The sequence below is a fragment of the Malus sylvestris genome, chromosome 1 (assembly GCF_916048215.2).
Source record: "Malus sylvestris chromosome 1, drMalSylv7.2, whole genome shotgun sequence".
Classification (NCBI taxonomy): Eukaryota; Viridiplantae; Streptophyta; class Magnoliopsida; order Rosales; family Rosaceae; genus Malus; species Malus sylvestris.
Window position 1 is genome coordinate 21019893 of NC_062260.1, and position 17153 is coordinate 21037045.

The 17153-nt window shown below is 39.0% G+C and overlaps 3 non-coding genes and 2 pseudogenes across 3 annotated transcripts; 1 reads left to right on the forward strand and 4 right to left on the reverse strand.

Moving 5' to 3' along the window:
- Nucleotides 1-636: 636 nt before the first annotated feature.
- LOC126619197 (3-ketoacyl-CoA synthase 19-like) lies at nucleotides 637-2194 on the forward strand (annotated as a pseudogene).
- A 592-nt stretch (nucleotides 2195-2786) lies between these two features.
- On the reverse strand, nucleotides 2787-2904 carry LOC126634056 (U5 spliceosomal RNA). Its single transcript, XR_007627173.1, has one exon. It is a non-coding gene; the product is annotated as a U5 spliceosomal RNA (small nuclear RNA).
- Nucleotides 2905-3891: 987 nt separating this feature from the next.
- Nucleotides 3892-4008, reverse strand: LOC126634051 (U5 spliceosomal RNA). The gene has a single exon (XR_007627172.1). It is a non-coding gene; the product is annotated as a U5 spliceosomal RNA (small nuclear RNA).
- Nucleotides 4009-9558: 5550 nt separating this feature from the next.
- LOC126634046 (U5 spliceosomal RNA) lies at nucleotides 9559-9675 on the reverse strand. The gene has a single exon (XR_007627171.1). It is a non-coding gene; the product is annotated as a U5 spliceosomal RNA (small nuclear RNA).
- Nucleotides 9676-11643: 1968 nt separating this feature from the next.
- On the reverse strand, nucleotides 11644-13611 carry LOC126595313 (3-ketoacyl-CoA synthase 19-like; annotated as a pseudogene).
- Nucleotides 13612-17153: the final 3542 nt, after the last annotated feature.

Genomic DNA, 17153 nt, shown 5'->3' on the forward strand with positions numbered 1-17153 from the left:
AACAGTCATAATTTTCTTTTTATACTAATTCATCTTCTACATTTAACTCAGATAAACTTTTAAAATTGCGTCCATTTGTTGCTTCAAAATGTACATCAAGTTTAGAGAGTAATCTCCAATCCAACCCTACACAACAACGACATAGTTCAATTGTGAGTCCCAAGCCAAGTTTTCATGAAGAAGCCATATTGCATGCGTTGATAAGTCCCTTATTTTGTTCACAAAAAAGTGATAAGAAAAGTACATATTCAATAAGACAAAGACTACTCCATCTCAATAATTAAGTGGAGAAAGCATCACTGCTAAATGTCAGGGCACTCTTAATTATCCAACTAATTATTATATGTGGTTGTTGTTGTGCCTAACTACCCTTAACCATACATCTTAATGAGGCCAACTGTATTATATTTATCAATAAGTAATAGTAGAGAGACTATATCAATCTATTTGGATTATATTTCGTAAATCATATGATGTGATTGTTGATGATTAAATTATTATTTAAATGTTGATTAACGTGTTTATTTTCTCTTAGTGACACATCACATAATTATAAATGTGGTTTAAAATTTAGTCTACCGAGCATACTATTTAATAATTATTTGACTCTAGCTCTTGCATAAGCATCTATTTATAAGAGAAAGATATCGTGCAACTGATCATTGACACTGCCCAATTCTAACATCTCTCTCTCCCTCTCCCTCTCTCTCATGGAGATCTTGATGGCAACGTGTTTGCTGGCTCTTTTCCATGGTTTTTACTGCCTCTATAACTTACTTCTCAGAAGGAGAGACCAGTCATGCTATCTGCTGGCATACGAGTGCCACATGCCTCCAGACGACATGAAGCTCAGCACTGATTCATGCGTGAAAATCGTCTTGCGGAATAGGAATCTGGGACTGGATGAGTTCAGGTTTCTCTTGAAAAACTATTACCAATTCGGGTATAGGCGAGGAAACTTACTGCGCAAGAAATATCATCAAAGGCCGAGAAGAAAATGCAACCCTAGAAGATGAACATGCGGAGATGGATGGCATCATCTTCGACACGCTGGACAAGCTTTTCACTAGGGCCACCTCAATTTCTCCGTCACAAATTGACATTCTTGTCGTCAATGTGTCGATGTTCTCCCCTGCACCCTCCCTATCGTCGCGTATAGTGAATTGTTACAAGATGAGGGGCAACATCAACAGCTTCAACCTCTCGGGAATGGGTTGCAGCGCGACCCTTATTGCCGTTGACGTTGTACAAAACTTGTTCAAGTCTCACAAGAACGCGAATGCCATCATTGTAAGCACGGAATCCTTAGCTCCTCATTGGTATTGTGGCATAGAAAAATCCATGATGCTCAAAAACTGTCTCTTCCGCTCGGGAGGGTGCGCGATGCTGTTCACGAACAACCAAGACCTAAAGCACCAAGCCAAGCTGAAATTAAACCATTTGGTACGAATCCACATTGGCTCGAACGACGACGCATATAACTGTTGCGTACAGGTAGACGATGAGAGTGGACATCGAGGTTTCCGCCTTACCAAATACCTATTAAAAGCAGCAACTCAGGGTTTTACAATGACTAGTACTAAAAGCCAAAAGCCAAAAGTCAAAAGTAGCTGAGGGAGTAGGGTTGAATCTCAAGACAAGAATAGAGCACTTCTGTATTCAGCCTGGGGGAAGAGCAATCATAGATGGGATTGGGGAGAGCTTAGAGCTAAGTGATTATGATGTTGAGCCGTCAAGAACGGCGCTTCACCGGTTTGGAAACACGTCGGCGGCTGGATTTTGGTACGCTTTGGGAGACATGGAGGCAAAGAAGAGGCTGAAGAAGGGGAATAGGATTCTGATGAGTGGATTTGGAGCTGGTTTCAAGTGCAACAATATTGTGTGGGAAGTGATGAAGGACTTGGATGATGTCAATGTGTGGAAAGACTGCATAGACAGTTACCCTACGGATCAAACCCTAGTCAATCCTTTCATGGAGAAGTATGGCTGGATCAATGATGATTATCTAGGCTTTGTTAAGTTTGATTTCTCCCTATTAGCTGTTAATTGACTTTTCAGCACTTATTAAATTTGTGTTTTTTTCTCCTAATTTTTATGGTTGTTTGAAGTTTGTATGAAGCTTCTCAAGCCCTGTACTCTAGATATATCTCATAAATAAAACCAGATAAGGTGTTCCTGGATGTCGTTTATCAAATTCAGAGTTCCTTTGCTAGATGTCAGCCCATGATCCTTCGCTAGCAAACTCTCTTTTTGATATATATAGGGTTAACACATTTTGAAACACGTTTTTTGTGGAGCTCAGTCTTTAATATATTTCAACAATCCAACCAAACTATTTTCTATATCTTACCTCAAATATCATGTCAACTAAAAATACATTTTCAAATGGGCTCTAAGCTTGCAAGTCCCTTTGTCAATTCTTATATGAAATCAAGCCTTGATTGTCAACCTGATTGGAAATTAGTTGACAAGTATTACGTAGAAGACTTAAAGCCCGTTTGAAAATGCTTCTTCAGAAAGCACTTCTAAACATTAAATGTTACTATGTATGTTATCTGAATTAATATCACTATGTATGTTATCTGAAAATTTCAGGATTCAAAATGAAGGAGATTTCCTGAAAACTAGTGTATGCGTTCATTTAAGCCTGGTTTTTGATTTAATAATTCCACTCGCTAGCGAGGTTTAGGATGAAAAACAAGTTCTGGGCTCAAGGCTGTAATGTTGTGGTACAAAAAAGGCCGCAGTGCCTCAGATACATAAAGACGTTGTACTTGAATTGTTAGGGGCACCCACAGAGGTGCATCCCTTCAAAAATAGGCGTATGCCACTTTACGCGATGAACACACGGTATTCTTTAGTAAAAGGCGAAAGAATAGTTCGCTTTGTGCTCAACGCATGGCTCCGTGAAATTTAACTATCACATGCTGCCTTTGTTTATACTACCGCCACTACATACCTCGCGCCTCTGGTCGCGATGTGGGAATTATGCAGCACAGCGCTCAGCTCACGACTCGTGGTTTTATTTGAACGGTCAACCTACAAAAGCGTTCATACTTGTCCATGATTCCATCACATTTTTCATTTCCTCTGGTCCCCTTCAGGCTAAATCCACTTGTATCTTTTGCTTGTTTTATCTTTACCCCCATCAAAATCCTCATCTGTTTTCACATCAGCTCCACAGACTAATGAGAAACGTTGTAATCTGCCACTAAGGCATTCATTTTGAACAGTGATGATGGTTGCTCAAGTGTATTTCATTCAGTTTAAATAAACTCTGAGCTTGCTAGTTCTTTGTTCAAACTCCATACCATACCAGGTAGCAATAGGTTGTGTTTGAGTTCATCATTTATATATGCGTCATGTTTATTTGAACTCAAAGTTGATCAACATGCAAAACTCTAAGCTTGCCAGTCCCTTTTACAAACTCCATACCTTAATGGGTAGCAATGGGTCACATTTAAGTTTGTTGTTTACATCTATGTTGCGTTTGTATCAATACATTCTTAATATATATATATAAGAAAAGCCGTCATTTAATTGATATAATAATTTAATTGGGTACACAACATGTTTTATATCCATGCAGGTTTCGAGTCATGTAATATGTCGTGTCCAAATTTATCACTTCTAACTTAAAATGAAATGAACTTATTTGCACGAAAATGGAACTAAATTTCTTCAAACTTAAAATACTCACGGATCAAATGAAGGAGATTTCCTGAAAACTAGTGTATGCGTTCATTTAAGCCTGGTTTTTGATTTAATAATTCCACTCGCTGGCGAGGTTTAGGATGAAAAACAAGTTCTGGGCTCAAGGCTGTAGTGTTGTGGTACAAAAAAGGCCGCAGTGCCTCAGATACATAAAGACGTCGTACTTGAATTGTTAGGGGCACCCACAGAAGTGCATCCCTCCAAAAATAAGCGTATGCCACTTTAAGCGATGAACACACGGTATTCTTTAGTAAAAGGCGAAAGAATAGTTCGCTTTGTGCTCAACGCATGGCTCCGTGAATTATAACAATCACATGCTGCCTTTGTTTATACTACCGCTACTACAATACCTCGCTCCTCTGTCGATGTGGGAATTATGCAGCACAGCGCTCAGCTCACGACTCGTGGTTTTATTTGAACGGTCAACCTACAAAAGCATTCGTACGTGTCCATGATTCCATCACATTTTTCATTTCCTCTGGTCCCCTTCAGGTTAAATCCACTTGTACCTTTTGCTTGTTTTATCTTTATCCCCATCAAAATCCTCATCTGTTTTCACATCAGCTCCCCAGACTAATGAGAAACGTTGTAATCTGCCACTAAGGCATTCATTTTGAACAGTGATGATGGTTGCTTAAGTGTATTTCATTCAGTTTGAATAAACTCTGAGCTTGCTAGTTCTTTGTTCAAACTCCATACCATACCAGGTAGCAATAGGTTGTGTTTGAGTTCATCATTTATATATGCGTCATGTTTGAACTCAAAGTTGATCAACATGCAAAACTCTAAGCTTGCCAATCCCTTTTACAAACTCCATACCTTAATGGGTAGCAATGAGTCACGTTAAAGTTTGCCGTTTACATCTATGTTGTGTTTGTGTCAATACATTCTTAAAAAATATATAAAAAAAAGCCGTCATTTATTGATGTAATAATTTAATTGTGTACACAACCTGTTTTAAATTCATGCAGAGAGTTGTGTAACGTGTCGTGTCCAAATTTATCACCTCTAACTTAAAAATGAAATGAACTTATTTGCACGAAAGTGGAACTGAATTTCTTCAATCTTATGAAATTACCCACATGTAGTCTATATATAGAGCTGATTTTCCACAAAAATGGAACTGAATTTCTTCAAAATTAAAATACTCACAGATCTACACATATATGGCAACATTGCTCGAAAATGGAACGCCAACTCAACAAAAAGTGCCACGTAGCCAAAATTTCAAATACGTGAACTTTATTGTTCACTCAGTTGTGATTGATGAATTTTTATGATACATAATTTGATATGTTTTTATAAAAAAATATTTTTAAATGTTTAACAGTGATTACAAAATTGAGCAATTATGATTGCTACATGTGTACAATGAAAATCGTTTGACAACTTAGCCAACAAGGAGGTGCACTTAAGTATCGTTCTAAGATAAATTTCTCATGCTTTTCAAACTTAATAGACTTGTAGCAGTTCAAATTCATTTCAGAATTTATTAGGCAAGTCAAAAATACCAAAGATCTGACTGTACGAATATGTAGATGAAAATTCAGTCATAAAATTAAACATATATCTATTTGTGTTGTGATTTGCCGCTTCAATTAGAGAAAGTCCACCCCTAAAAATGTGCTGGCACCCAATTCATTTAATCCACTCAAATGAATAGTAATTGACCCCAATGAATAGTAATTGGCCAAATGCACCTCCATCTCTAAAAAATGCGTTGGCACCCAGCCTAGTCAATTTGTATTAAAATATTATTAAATTTTTTATAAATAATAAAAAAATAATTTTATTTATAATTTCGGATAAGATTTTTAACCAATCTTGTCACGCCACGTGTCATTATCCGAAAGTACTATTTTGTGGATAGATTTCCGATAAGATTTTGTGTGACGACCCGTCCCAATTTTAATTATAATTTTCTCCTCGAGTATGTGAGATGACGATAATGCTCTCGTGGTTTAGTGACGTGGATGTACATATTCATATTTAAATTGATTGTCTTGCTGATGTAATTAAATTGTACTAGACGTCACGAGCGCGTTGACGCGAATTAGGGTCGAATCGGTTTTCTAACGGAAAAGTTACGACAATTAAAGAACGAGAATGGGTGGAAATATTTTAGGGTGGATTATATCTATTCTTATCCACCAATCACCTTAATTCCTACTTTATTGGGCCCAATCAGATTTTGGGTTTGATTTCATTTTTCTATGGGCCACTTAACATAACTCTCTCTCTCTCTTCCTCACGGCAACCCAATCAGAGCTTGTGGTCATCTTCTTCTGACCAATCCCGTGCACACAAACACAAACACCCACACGCGTATGCATCCTTCTTCTCTCCCTCACCTTCTCGACCTTTCCTCATATGTACACTATAGCACCCATACACCCAATCATCACAAAAACGTCACAGATCGAGCTTTTGGAAATCACCATCACACTCATCTCAAGCTCTCGAACCTAACCATACCCATAGGTTTTAGTTTTGGTGAGATTTAGGAATTGTTTCATGAACTCCGGCACGGTGGGAATTTGAGACTTGTGAATCGCGGGCGATTCACAAGGTTTTAAGGCTCGAGGAAGCTCTTATTCAACTTCTTAAAGACCCTAGACTAGCTTTAGGACAAAGTTGACGTCGGGATGTGTGGTTTCGAGAAGTTGCAGGGGTGGCCAGATTTTCCAAGGATTTTTCCAACCATTTTTCGTAGGATTTTGGACCTCAAATAGGTACGATTGTGTTCTATTCTTCAAGACCTTCAAATCCATATAAATTTCATGGATTTTTGTTGAGAATTGAAGAAGATATTGAACTGTGAAATTTTTCTAGTTTCCGACCAAACAGACGGCAGCTGGCTGCTGCTCCGGCGAAGCCAACAGAGAAGGAAGAGAATATTCCATCAACTTTGATGAAATATACTAATGACGTCAGTTAACTCCGTTATTTTTTAAACAAAATATTCTGTTATTTAACGGAATATTCCCTAACACCGTTAGGGATTCCGTCAGTGTGCCAGACACGTGCCTGCGCATGGCTGAAGCATGAGGGCGCGTGTGACGTCCAAAAATTATTCTAAAAATATGGGGGTGTTCGTGTTGTTGAGTAGATCACATTGGTATATTCAAACACCCCATTTGAGTAAAGTATGAGAATTTATTCCTAAGGTTTGTGTATGTGCTTTAAAATTAATGTAAAATTAGTTATTTCGCATATAGGTGAGACATACCTTGAGGACGAGCGTGGACAAGCGAGGCTATGTGGCTACGATTCTGCTACATATCAGTGAGTGTGCATTTTCTTTCTATATATATAATATGGTTTCCAGAATATTTTCTTAAATGATTTATACTTTGAATGTCATGTCGTAATGAGTTGCACTTGAGTATTGCACCGTTATACTTGTGAATTATATTGTGTGATGTTGTGGAGACTCAGGTAAGCTTCAGGTAAGTATGATGTGATTGAATGGGTTGTGTTGCATTGGTATGCATATATTTATTTAGAGCTCATTAGGGCTGCACCCGGTATTAGTGCTCATGCCCGGGGATTAGGGCACAACCTTCACGTGATCGTTCACATCTTGCACCGCACGCTCACCTTGGATCCAAGTTTGGTGCCAGCTTGTCGTACAGACCACAATAGGTGGTTCCGACTCGTAAGTGACCCGTGATTTATCGCACAGCCTTCACGTGATCGTAGCACTTGAGCGTACATATTTATATCTAGTCTGTCGTACAAGTCACATCAGGTGACTCTGACTCATGTGCTAGCCTAGGTTGATGAGCTATAGTCCAGTCGTACAGGTCACATTAGGTGACTCCGACTGGCATGTTATTTTACATTGATTCTACACCTGGCTTACATGATATATACGTTACGACATGGCATATTTTGGGTTTCACTGCCCTTGTGCGTTGATTATATATATGTAGTACTATTTTCTGGAAACTATATGAGTTTTACAGTGAGGGGTTATTATGTTCAGAAAAGATAAATGTGTTTTCAAGCGTTTGTTTTTGCCCACTCACCCCTCTGTTTTGCGCCCCTCCAGGTTCTAGGTAGCTGATCATCTTTGGTGGCTCACGAGGACTTCACGGTGGTTCTGACATATCCATAAATAAGTAGGGATCTTCTCCCTGTTTGTATAATTAGCACTTAGTTGGTTTGACTACACTGTTGGATTGCCTATGCTATGAATACTTGTATTTGGTACTTGATAACTTTCACACACTTATTTATTATCACTAGTTAAATTAGCTTAGGTGAGTTTTTATTTATTCACATTTACCTATTACTATCATTACTTCTGTTGTGCACTTAGCTACGTCACCCTTATATGACAGCCAGCACGTCTTGACTTCGATCGGGGTGTGTCATTTTGAACCAATCCCGACACGCCATGTGTCACTATCTATTTACAATCATTTAGAATATATTTCGATAAGATTTTCAACCAATCATGTTGTGCCACGTGGCATTATCCACAACCTCATCCTTTCTTTCTTTGTCCATATAAACCCTACATCCATCCTAATTCATACACCAAACTCAAACTAGCTCAGAATCCTTCTGCATAATTTGTAAATCTTAAAATTTTACAATGTCTTCTTCAAGGAGATTGTATGAAATCGATGAGCAACATAAAAAATTGTTGGCATAACAGGAATAATTGTTCAATCTCGAGGATGGTGGAGATGAAGCGTTCTTCATGGAAGAGGATGAGGATGAGGATGATGAACATAGAAGGCAGATAGCCTCACATTCCAGTCGTGTCATGGAAGCTGTGGGTTAGATCTCTAAACCCAGACGTACCGCAAACTTGGATAGAAAGAAGGAAAGAAGAGGTAAAGATCTCTTGGAAGATTATTTCATCCCCAATAGTTTATTCCCTGATCATATTTTTAGACGTTGTTTTAGAATGCAACGAAGTTTGTTCAACAAAATCATGATTTCTATTTGCAACCATGATCCATACTTTGTGCAAAAAAAAAAAATGCTTTTCATGTTCAAGGTATTCTTTCTGAGCAAAAAATTAATGCTGCCTTACGAATGCTTGCATATGGTACATCTACAGATCAAGTGGATGAGATAGCGAGGATGAGAAAATCCACTGTTCTAAAGTCCCAAATGAGGTTTTGCTCCACAATCGAAGCCCTCTACAGCAATGACTACCTCCAGAAATCCACGACAATGGACCTGCGAAGGCTTTTGAAGAAGGGTGAGAGGTGAGACTTTCCTGACATGATTGGAAGCATCACCTGTATGAACTGGACCTGGAAAAACTCTCTTATTGATATATATATATATAATGGATTAGGATATACAGGGTTAGGATCGGGAACATGGATTTTGACACACGTTTTTGTGGAGCTCAGTCCTTAATATATTTCAAGGATCCAACCAAACTATTTTCTATATCTTACCTCAAAGATCATGTCTACTAAAAATACATTTTCAAACGGGCTCTAAGCTTGCAAGTCCCTTTGTCAATTCTTATATGAAATCAAGCCTTGATTGCCAACCTAAGTGGAAATTAGTTGACAAGTATTACGTAGAAGACTTAAAGCCCATTTGAAAATGCTTCTTCAGAAAACACTTTTAAAAATGCTTTTAATTATTTTAAAAGCACTTCTAAACATTAATATGTCACTATGTTATCTGAAAATTGAATTTTTCAAGGGATTCAAAATGAAGGAGATTTCCTGAAAACTAGTGTATGCGTTCATTTTAAACTTGGTATTTGATTTGATAATTCCACTCGGCTCAAGGCTGTTAGGTTGTGGGACGAAAAAGGCCCGCAGTGAGTCAGATATATAAAGACATGGTACTTGATTTGTTAGGGGTACCCACAGAAAGGAGCCCCTCCAAAAATAGGCGTATGCCACTTAAAACGATGAACACACGGTATTCTTTAGTAAAAGGCGAAAGAATAGTTCGCTTTGTGCTCAACGCATGGCTCCGTGAATTATAACAATCACATGCTGCCTTTGTTTATACTACCGCTACTACAATACCTCGCTCCTCTGTCGATGTGGGAATTATGCAGCACAGCGCTCAGCTCACGACTCGTGGTTTTATTTGAACGGTCAACCTACAAAAGCATTCGTACGTGTCCATGATTCCATCACATTTTTCATTTCCTCTGGTCCCCTTCAGGTTAAATCCACTTGTACCTTTTGCTTGTTTTATCTTTATCCCCATCAAAATCCTCACTGTTTTCACATCAGCTCCCCAGACTAATGAGAAACGTTGTAATCTCCCACTAAGGCATTCATTTTGAACAGTGATGATGGTTGCTCAAGTGTATTTCATTCAGTTTGAATAAACTCTGAGCTTGCTAGTTCTTTGTTCAAACTCCATACCATACCAGGTAGCAATAGGTTGTGTTTGAGTTCATCATTTATATATGCGTCATGTTTGAACTCAAAGTTGATCAACATGCAAAACTCTAAGCTTGCCAGTCCCTTTTATAAACTCCATACCTTAATGGGTAGCAATGGGTCACGTTAAAGTTTGCCGTTTACATCTATGTTGTGTTTGTGTCAATACATTCTTTAAAAAAATATATAAGAAAAGCCGTCATTTATTGATGTAATAATTTAATTGTGTACACAACCTGTTTTATATTCATGCAGGTTTCGAGTTGTGTAACGTGTCGGGTCCAAATTTATCACCTTTAACTTCAAAATGAAATGAACTTATTTGCACGAAAATGGAACTGAATTTCTTCAAACTTAATGTACTCACGGATCTGCACATATGGCAACATTGCACGAAAATGGAAGGCGCGTAGAGAAGGGGAGAGGAAGAGGGAGAAGAAGCAGAGTGAGGAAGAGAGAGAAAACACTTGGTTTATAGATGTAAGCTGAGACTTTGCTTGGAAAATATTCAATGTGTATTTGGCAAACCAGGGTTTTGATATATTCTTGCTATGCTTGTACTGAAGAATCAAGATGGAACTATGGAAATAGTTTTAAGTGTTGAAAAAGAAGTTTAATTAAGGCCTAATTTTGTCGCTATTTTTTCTACCAATTTGGTTCATGAAGATAGAACCAGACAATGCTGCAGCACACAGCTCAGCTACACGTGCTGTGCTGCTACCATGGCAATCATGTTATGACTCTTTTATTTCCCAATTTATTACTTTGATGGCAAGGACAGGACCAAAACTTGAATTGGGCAACACATGCCAGAAGACCATAGGCAGTCTTCTGATTGAGAAATTTATTATGTTTCAGAAATGTGGCAGTCATGTTATTCAATGGTTCTGCAGATACAGTGCTGCAAGATGTTTGTAAATTTAAATTGCTCAAGTTCTTGATCACCTACTTCCTCAAATTTCTCCTTTTGGTTAGGACTCAGCCAAATTCCATTTCTAAACTAGATGTCTAGATATTGAATGTGAACCTCAGAAGCTGCTCTTTCAAGTCTATATAGATGTAACAAAAGAGACATTGCCAAGATATGGTAAATGTGCCCCTAAAAAAAGATATGGTAAATGTAATATAACCTCAAAAGTTACCTTTTACTTGCCATTCTTTTGGTATACCATGTGCTCTTTTGGTATACACACAAATATATAAAAGTAAAGAACAATTCTTTAAGGCATAGTGCATATATAAATACATGAACTTTATTGTTCGCTCGGTTGTGATTGATGAATTTTTATGATACATAATTTGATATGTTTTTACAAAAAAATATTTTTAAATGTTTAATAGTGATTACAAAATTAAGCAATTCTGATTGCGACATGTGTACAACGAAAAATCATTGACAACTTAGCCAACAAGGAGGTGCACTTAAGTATCATTCTAAGATAAATTTCCCATGCTTTTCAAACTTTATAGACTTGTAGCAGTTCAACTTTATTTCATAATTTATTAGGCAAGTCAAAAATACCAAAGATCTGACTGTACAAATATGTAGATCAATATTCAGTCATAAAATTAAACATATATCTCTTTGCGCTTTTATTTGCAGCTTCAATTATTAGAGCACACAAGTTTCAAGCACAGTGAACAACAATTTGGTAATCTGTCGACGAAATAATACAAAACCCTTCAAGAAGATCACAAAATTAACCAAAATCACACACAATTGAGCATACAAATAAAGAAAATGACCGAAAATTAACTGGAAAAAGCTAAGTTTAAGCGAAAATTTGGGAGAAATCGAGCCTAACGAAGCTTAGACATTCATCATTGAGCCAACTATACTTCTCCATGAAAGGATTGCCCAAAGTATTATTAGGAGGGTAACTTTCTATGCAGTCTTTCCACACATTGGCATCATCCAAGTCCTTCAATACTTCCCACACAATGTTGTTGTACTTAAAACCTGCTCCAAATCCCCTCATCAGAATTTTGTTGGCCTTCTTAAGCCTCTTCTTTGCCTGCATGTATCCCAAAGCGTACCAAAATCTGGCTGCTGACGTGTTGCCAAACCGGTGAAGCGCCATTCTAGACGGCTCAAGATCATAATCACTTAACCCTAAGCTCTTCCCAATCCCATCTATAATTGCTCTTCCACCAGGGTGAATGCAGAAATGCTCTATTCCTGCCTTGAGACACAACCCTATACCAACTGCTCCCAACTTTTGGCTTTTAGTACTAGTTCTATTCCGAACCCTAGAGGCCACTAGGTAGTGAAATATTTCTCTCAGTGAAAGCACTACTTTTGGGGCTAGATCTTGGAGGTTCACAGTAAAAGCTATAGCTGCTGCTTTTGTAAGGTGTTTGGTGAGACGAAACCCTAGATATCCACTCTCACCTTCTAGTTGTATGCAGCATTCATACGCTTTGTCGCTCGAGCCAATGTGTGTACGTATCAAATGCTTTAACTTCAACTTGGCTTGGTGTTGTAGGGTTCTGTTGTTTGTGAACAGCATCGAACACCCTCCTGAGCGGAACAGACAGTTTGTGAGCATCATGGATTTTTCTTTGCCGCAATACCAGTTTGGAGCTATGGATTCTGTGCTGACAACGACCACATTTGCGTTCTTATACGACTTGTGCACAACATCAACAGCAACGAGGCTTGCACTGTAGCCCATTCCCGAGAGGTTGAAGCTCTTGATGTCCTCCCTCATCTTGTACCAGTTTATTATGCGTGATGTTAGAGAAGGTGCGGGGGAGTTGCAGAAGTCCTAGCAAAAAGCTTGTCAAGGGTGTCGAAAATGATGCCATCCATCTCGTTAAGCTCGTCTGCCCTGGTTGGATTTTCTTCTCAAGCCTTCGATTATGTTTCTTGGGCAGGAAGTCTCTTCTCCAATGCCAAATTGACAATGGTTTTTAACAGAAACCTGAACCCCTCCAGTCCCAGATTCCTGTTCCGCATGACGATCTTCGCACAGGAATCACAGTCGACCTTCATGTCCTCTTTCGCCTTGTAGCATTCGTAAGCCAGCAGGTAACAGCACTGGTCTCTCATTCAGAAAACCAACTTCAAGAAGCAGAAGAAACCGACGAAAAGAATGAGTAGAGACATTGTCATGACGATCTCAATGGCCCTAGGGTTTTGAACTTGAATTGTGAATTGTTCAATGAACGCAGAACTTGAACAATGTTTCTGTTAGTATATACGTAACTTTGGAGTCATCTCTTTCTTATAAATTGATAGTTTTGAACTAGTGAAACTTTTGAACATTAATGGATTTTTGCAAACAACTCTACTTTTTACCAACAAATATAGATAGTCACTAGTAGCCTGCATGAATGATCAAAATTTCCCAAAATTTGTTTAATTATTGAGAGGAAGAGGAAGTTATGATGCTTCACATCTACACTTGGCCAAGTTGCCATCTCTCGTTACAACCAGAACAGGCAAATTTATTGAGAGGGAGTTATGTCTTCATATGTATTGTTTTATAATTTTCTATAAATGAATTTGGATTTTATTTTGTTTTTTGTTTTTTAAAGTCTTTAACTCCGCCTGTGTAAGTTTACATTGCCGGTCCCAAGCCCGGATAAAGGAGGAGGGGGAGGGCATCAGGTAGTCGACAGCCGGCACTCCACAGTTACGTCGAATCCTTATGACAATGAATCCAGAACAAAATCGCGCTAAAGCTAGGACGTCACCCGTAAGTGGCGCGCTGTGTGGCCCGAGCACAGTGATAAGTGAGCAAGGGTCGCTGTATCTCCATCGGCACCCGGATGCAGTGTTAAATGAGCAAGGGGGCCATAGAAACTTCTTTTCGAACGACTCCACTCAAAGTTGTTTGGGAGCATATGCTCCTATCAACTTTACACATGACACACAAAAGAAGTACTTTGATCCTATTAGACGGGGGATGGTGAAGAAGGTAGGACAGAAGGGTAGAGTTCAAGAGAGTAGAATGCGTTTAGGAACGTGGAATATAGGAACCTTAACGGGAAAATCTATGGAAGTAGTGGAAGTTATGGTGAGGAGAAGGATAAATATTATGTGCCTACAAGAAACTAAGTGGGTTGGTCTTAAGGCAAAGGATCTAGAAAACTCAGGGTTTAAGCTTTGGTATTCGGGCACAAATAGAACGAGAAACGGTGTTGGCATCATTATGGACAAGACCTTGACACAAGATGTTGTAGATGTCAAGAGGGTAGGAGATAGAATCATGGCAATCAAGATTGTAATAGGACAAGAACTCATCAATGTGATTAGTGCGTACGCACCTCAAGTAGGGTTGGATACGAGTTCGAAGGAGAAATTTTGGGAAGACCTTGGAGACTTGGTGCAAGGAGTTGCTCAGACGGAGAAGTTATTTATAGGAAGAGATTTAAATGGACACGTGGGCAGGGAGACAGGCAACTATGGAGGTTTTCATGGTGGCCATGGTTTTGGGGAGAGAAATGAGGATGGGGAAGCTATCTTGGATTTTGCAATGGCATATGATCTCTTCTTAGCCAACACCTTCTTTAAGAAGAGAGAAGAACATGTAATCACCTACAAGAGTGGGTCGTCAAAAACACAAATAAATTTTCTTCTAATGAGGAAAGGGGATCGTATAACTTGTAAGGATTGCAAAGTTATACCGGGGGAGAGCTTGGCTAATCAACATCGCTTGTTGGTGATGGATGTACATATCAAAAGAGTGAGAAAAAAGAACAAGACTTGGAAGTGCCCAAAGACTAGATGGTGGAATCTAAAAGGAGAAAAACAAGTCATTTTCAAAGAGCAAGTAATCACCCAGTGTGTGTGGGATAGAGAGGGGGAAGCTAGCCAAAGGTGGGATTCCATGGCTAGCTGTATCCGAAAAGTAGCAAAAGAGGTATTAGGAGAGTCCAAGGGCTTTGCTCCACACCAAAAGGAATCTTGGTGGTGGAATGAGGAGGTACAAACAAAGGTGAAGGCTAAGAAGGAATGTTGTAAAGCCTTATACAAGGATAGGACCGATGAAAATGGTGAAAGGTATAGAAGAGCGAAGCAAGAGAAGAAGAAAGCTGTGAGAGAAGCTAAGTTAGCGGCTTATGACGATATGTATAAGCGACTAGATACCAAAGAATGAGAGTTGGATATCTATAAACTAGCTAGAGCAAGGGAAAAGAAGACAAGGGACCTAAACCAAGTGAGGTGCATCAAGGATGAGGATGGAAAGGTTCTTGCTACAGAGAACGCGGTCAAAGACAGATGGATATGTTATTTTCATAATCTTTTCAATGAAGGACATGAAAGGAGTACTCCTTTAGGGGAGTTGAGTAACTCAGAAGAGTGTAGAAACTACTCCTTTTATCGTCGAATCAGGAAGGAAGAAGTGGTTGTAGCTTTGAAGAAGATGAAGCATAGAAAAGCAGTGGGCCCAGACGATATACCGATTGAAGTGTGGAAAGCCTTGGGAGAGACAAGTATAACATGGCTCACTGACCTTTTCAATAGGATTTTGAAAACGAAGAAGATGCCAAACGAGTGGCGAAAGAGCACCTTGGTGCCTATTTACAAGAATAAGGGCGACGTACAAAATTGCATGAACTATAGGGGTATTAAGCTAATGAGTCATACAATGAAGCTCTGGGAGAGAGTCATTGAGCATAGATTGAGGCAAGAGACACGGGTTTCGGACAACCAATTTGGGTTCATTCCAGGGCGCTCAACCATGGAGGCAATCTATCTCTTACGAAGATTGATGGAAAGATATAGAGATGGGAAAAAGGATTTACACATGGTCTTTATAGATTTGGAAAAAGCGTATGATAGGGTCCCAAGAGACATTCTTTGGAGGATTTTAGAGAAGAAAGGAGTACGAGTAGCATATATCCAAGCTATAAAGGATATGTATGAAGGAGTAAAGACTGCCGTAAGAACTCATGAAGGACAAACCGAAAGCTTCCTCATAACTGTAGGATTACATCAAGGCTCATCCTTAAGTCCTTACCTTTTTGCGTTGGTAATGGATGAGTTAACAGGACATATTCAAGATGATATTCCTTGGTGTATGCTTTTCGCAGACGATATAGTGTTGATAGATGAAACTCAGGAAGGGGTAAATGCGAAGCTTAACCTTTGGAGAGAAGTGTTGGAATCTAAATGTCTTCGCCTAAGCCGATCAAAGACAGAATATATGGAGTGCAAGTTCAGTGCAAATGGAGGCCAAAATGAGTTAGGGGTGAGGATCGGAGATCAGGAAATACCAAAGAGCGACCGTTTTCGCTACCTAGGATCTATCTTGCAAAAGAACGGAAAATTAGATGGAGATCTCAACCATAGAATACAAGCTGGATGGATGAAGTGGAAGAGTGCATCCGGCGTGTTGTGTGATCGTCGTATGCCACTGAAGCTTAAGGAAAAATTTTATAGGTCGACAATAAGGCCGGCGATGCTGTATGGCACAGAATGTTGGGCGGTGAAACATCAACACGTACACAAAATGGGTGTAGCGGAGATGAGGATGCTTCGTTGGATGTGTGGGCACACGAGAAAGGATAAGATTAGGAATGAGGATATCCGAGGTAAAGTATGAGTAGCCGAAATTGAAGGAAAACTGAGAGAAAATCGGTTACGGTGGTTTGGACATGTGCAAAGAAGGCCTACTGACGCTCCGGTTAGAAGATGCGACTACGGGACAGAGGTTCAGGGCCGAAGGGGTAGAGGAAGACCTAGGAAAACTTTGGAAGAGACTCTAAGAAAAGACTTAGAGTACTTGGATCTAACGGAGGACATGACACAGGATCGAGCACAATGGCGTTCTAAGATTCATATAGCCGACCCGACTCAGTGACTTGGATTTTTCAAGTCTCAAATTGAGAAGTTTTCCACACTCGGGAAATTAAGGGAACACTATCTCAACCTACATGCTCTACTCACAAAGCTTCAACATACAAGCTTCAACAAAAGAAAAATTCAAAGAACTTAGTAAATAAGGCTTTGGTGTATTTAACACAATACGTTGAAATGAAACAAAGCTTATTTATTGATATCTCTAAGAAGTTACAAATATATACATATACACGAGTCAAAATAAA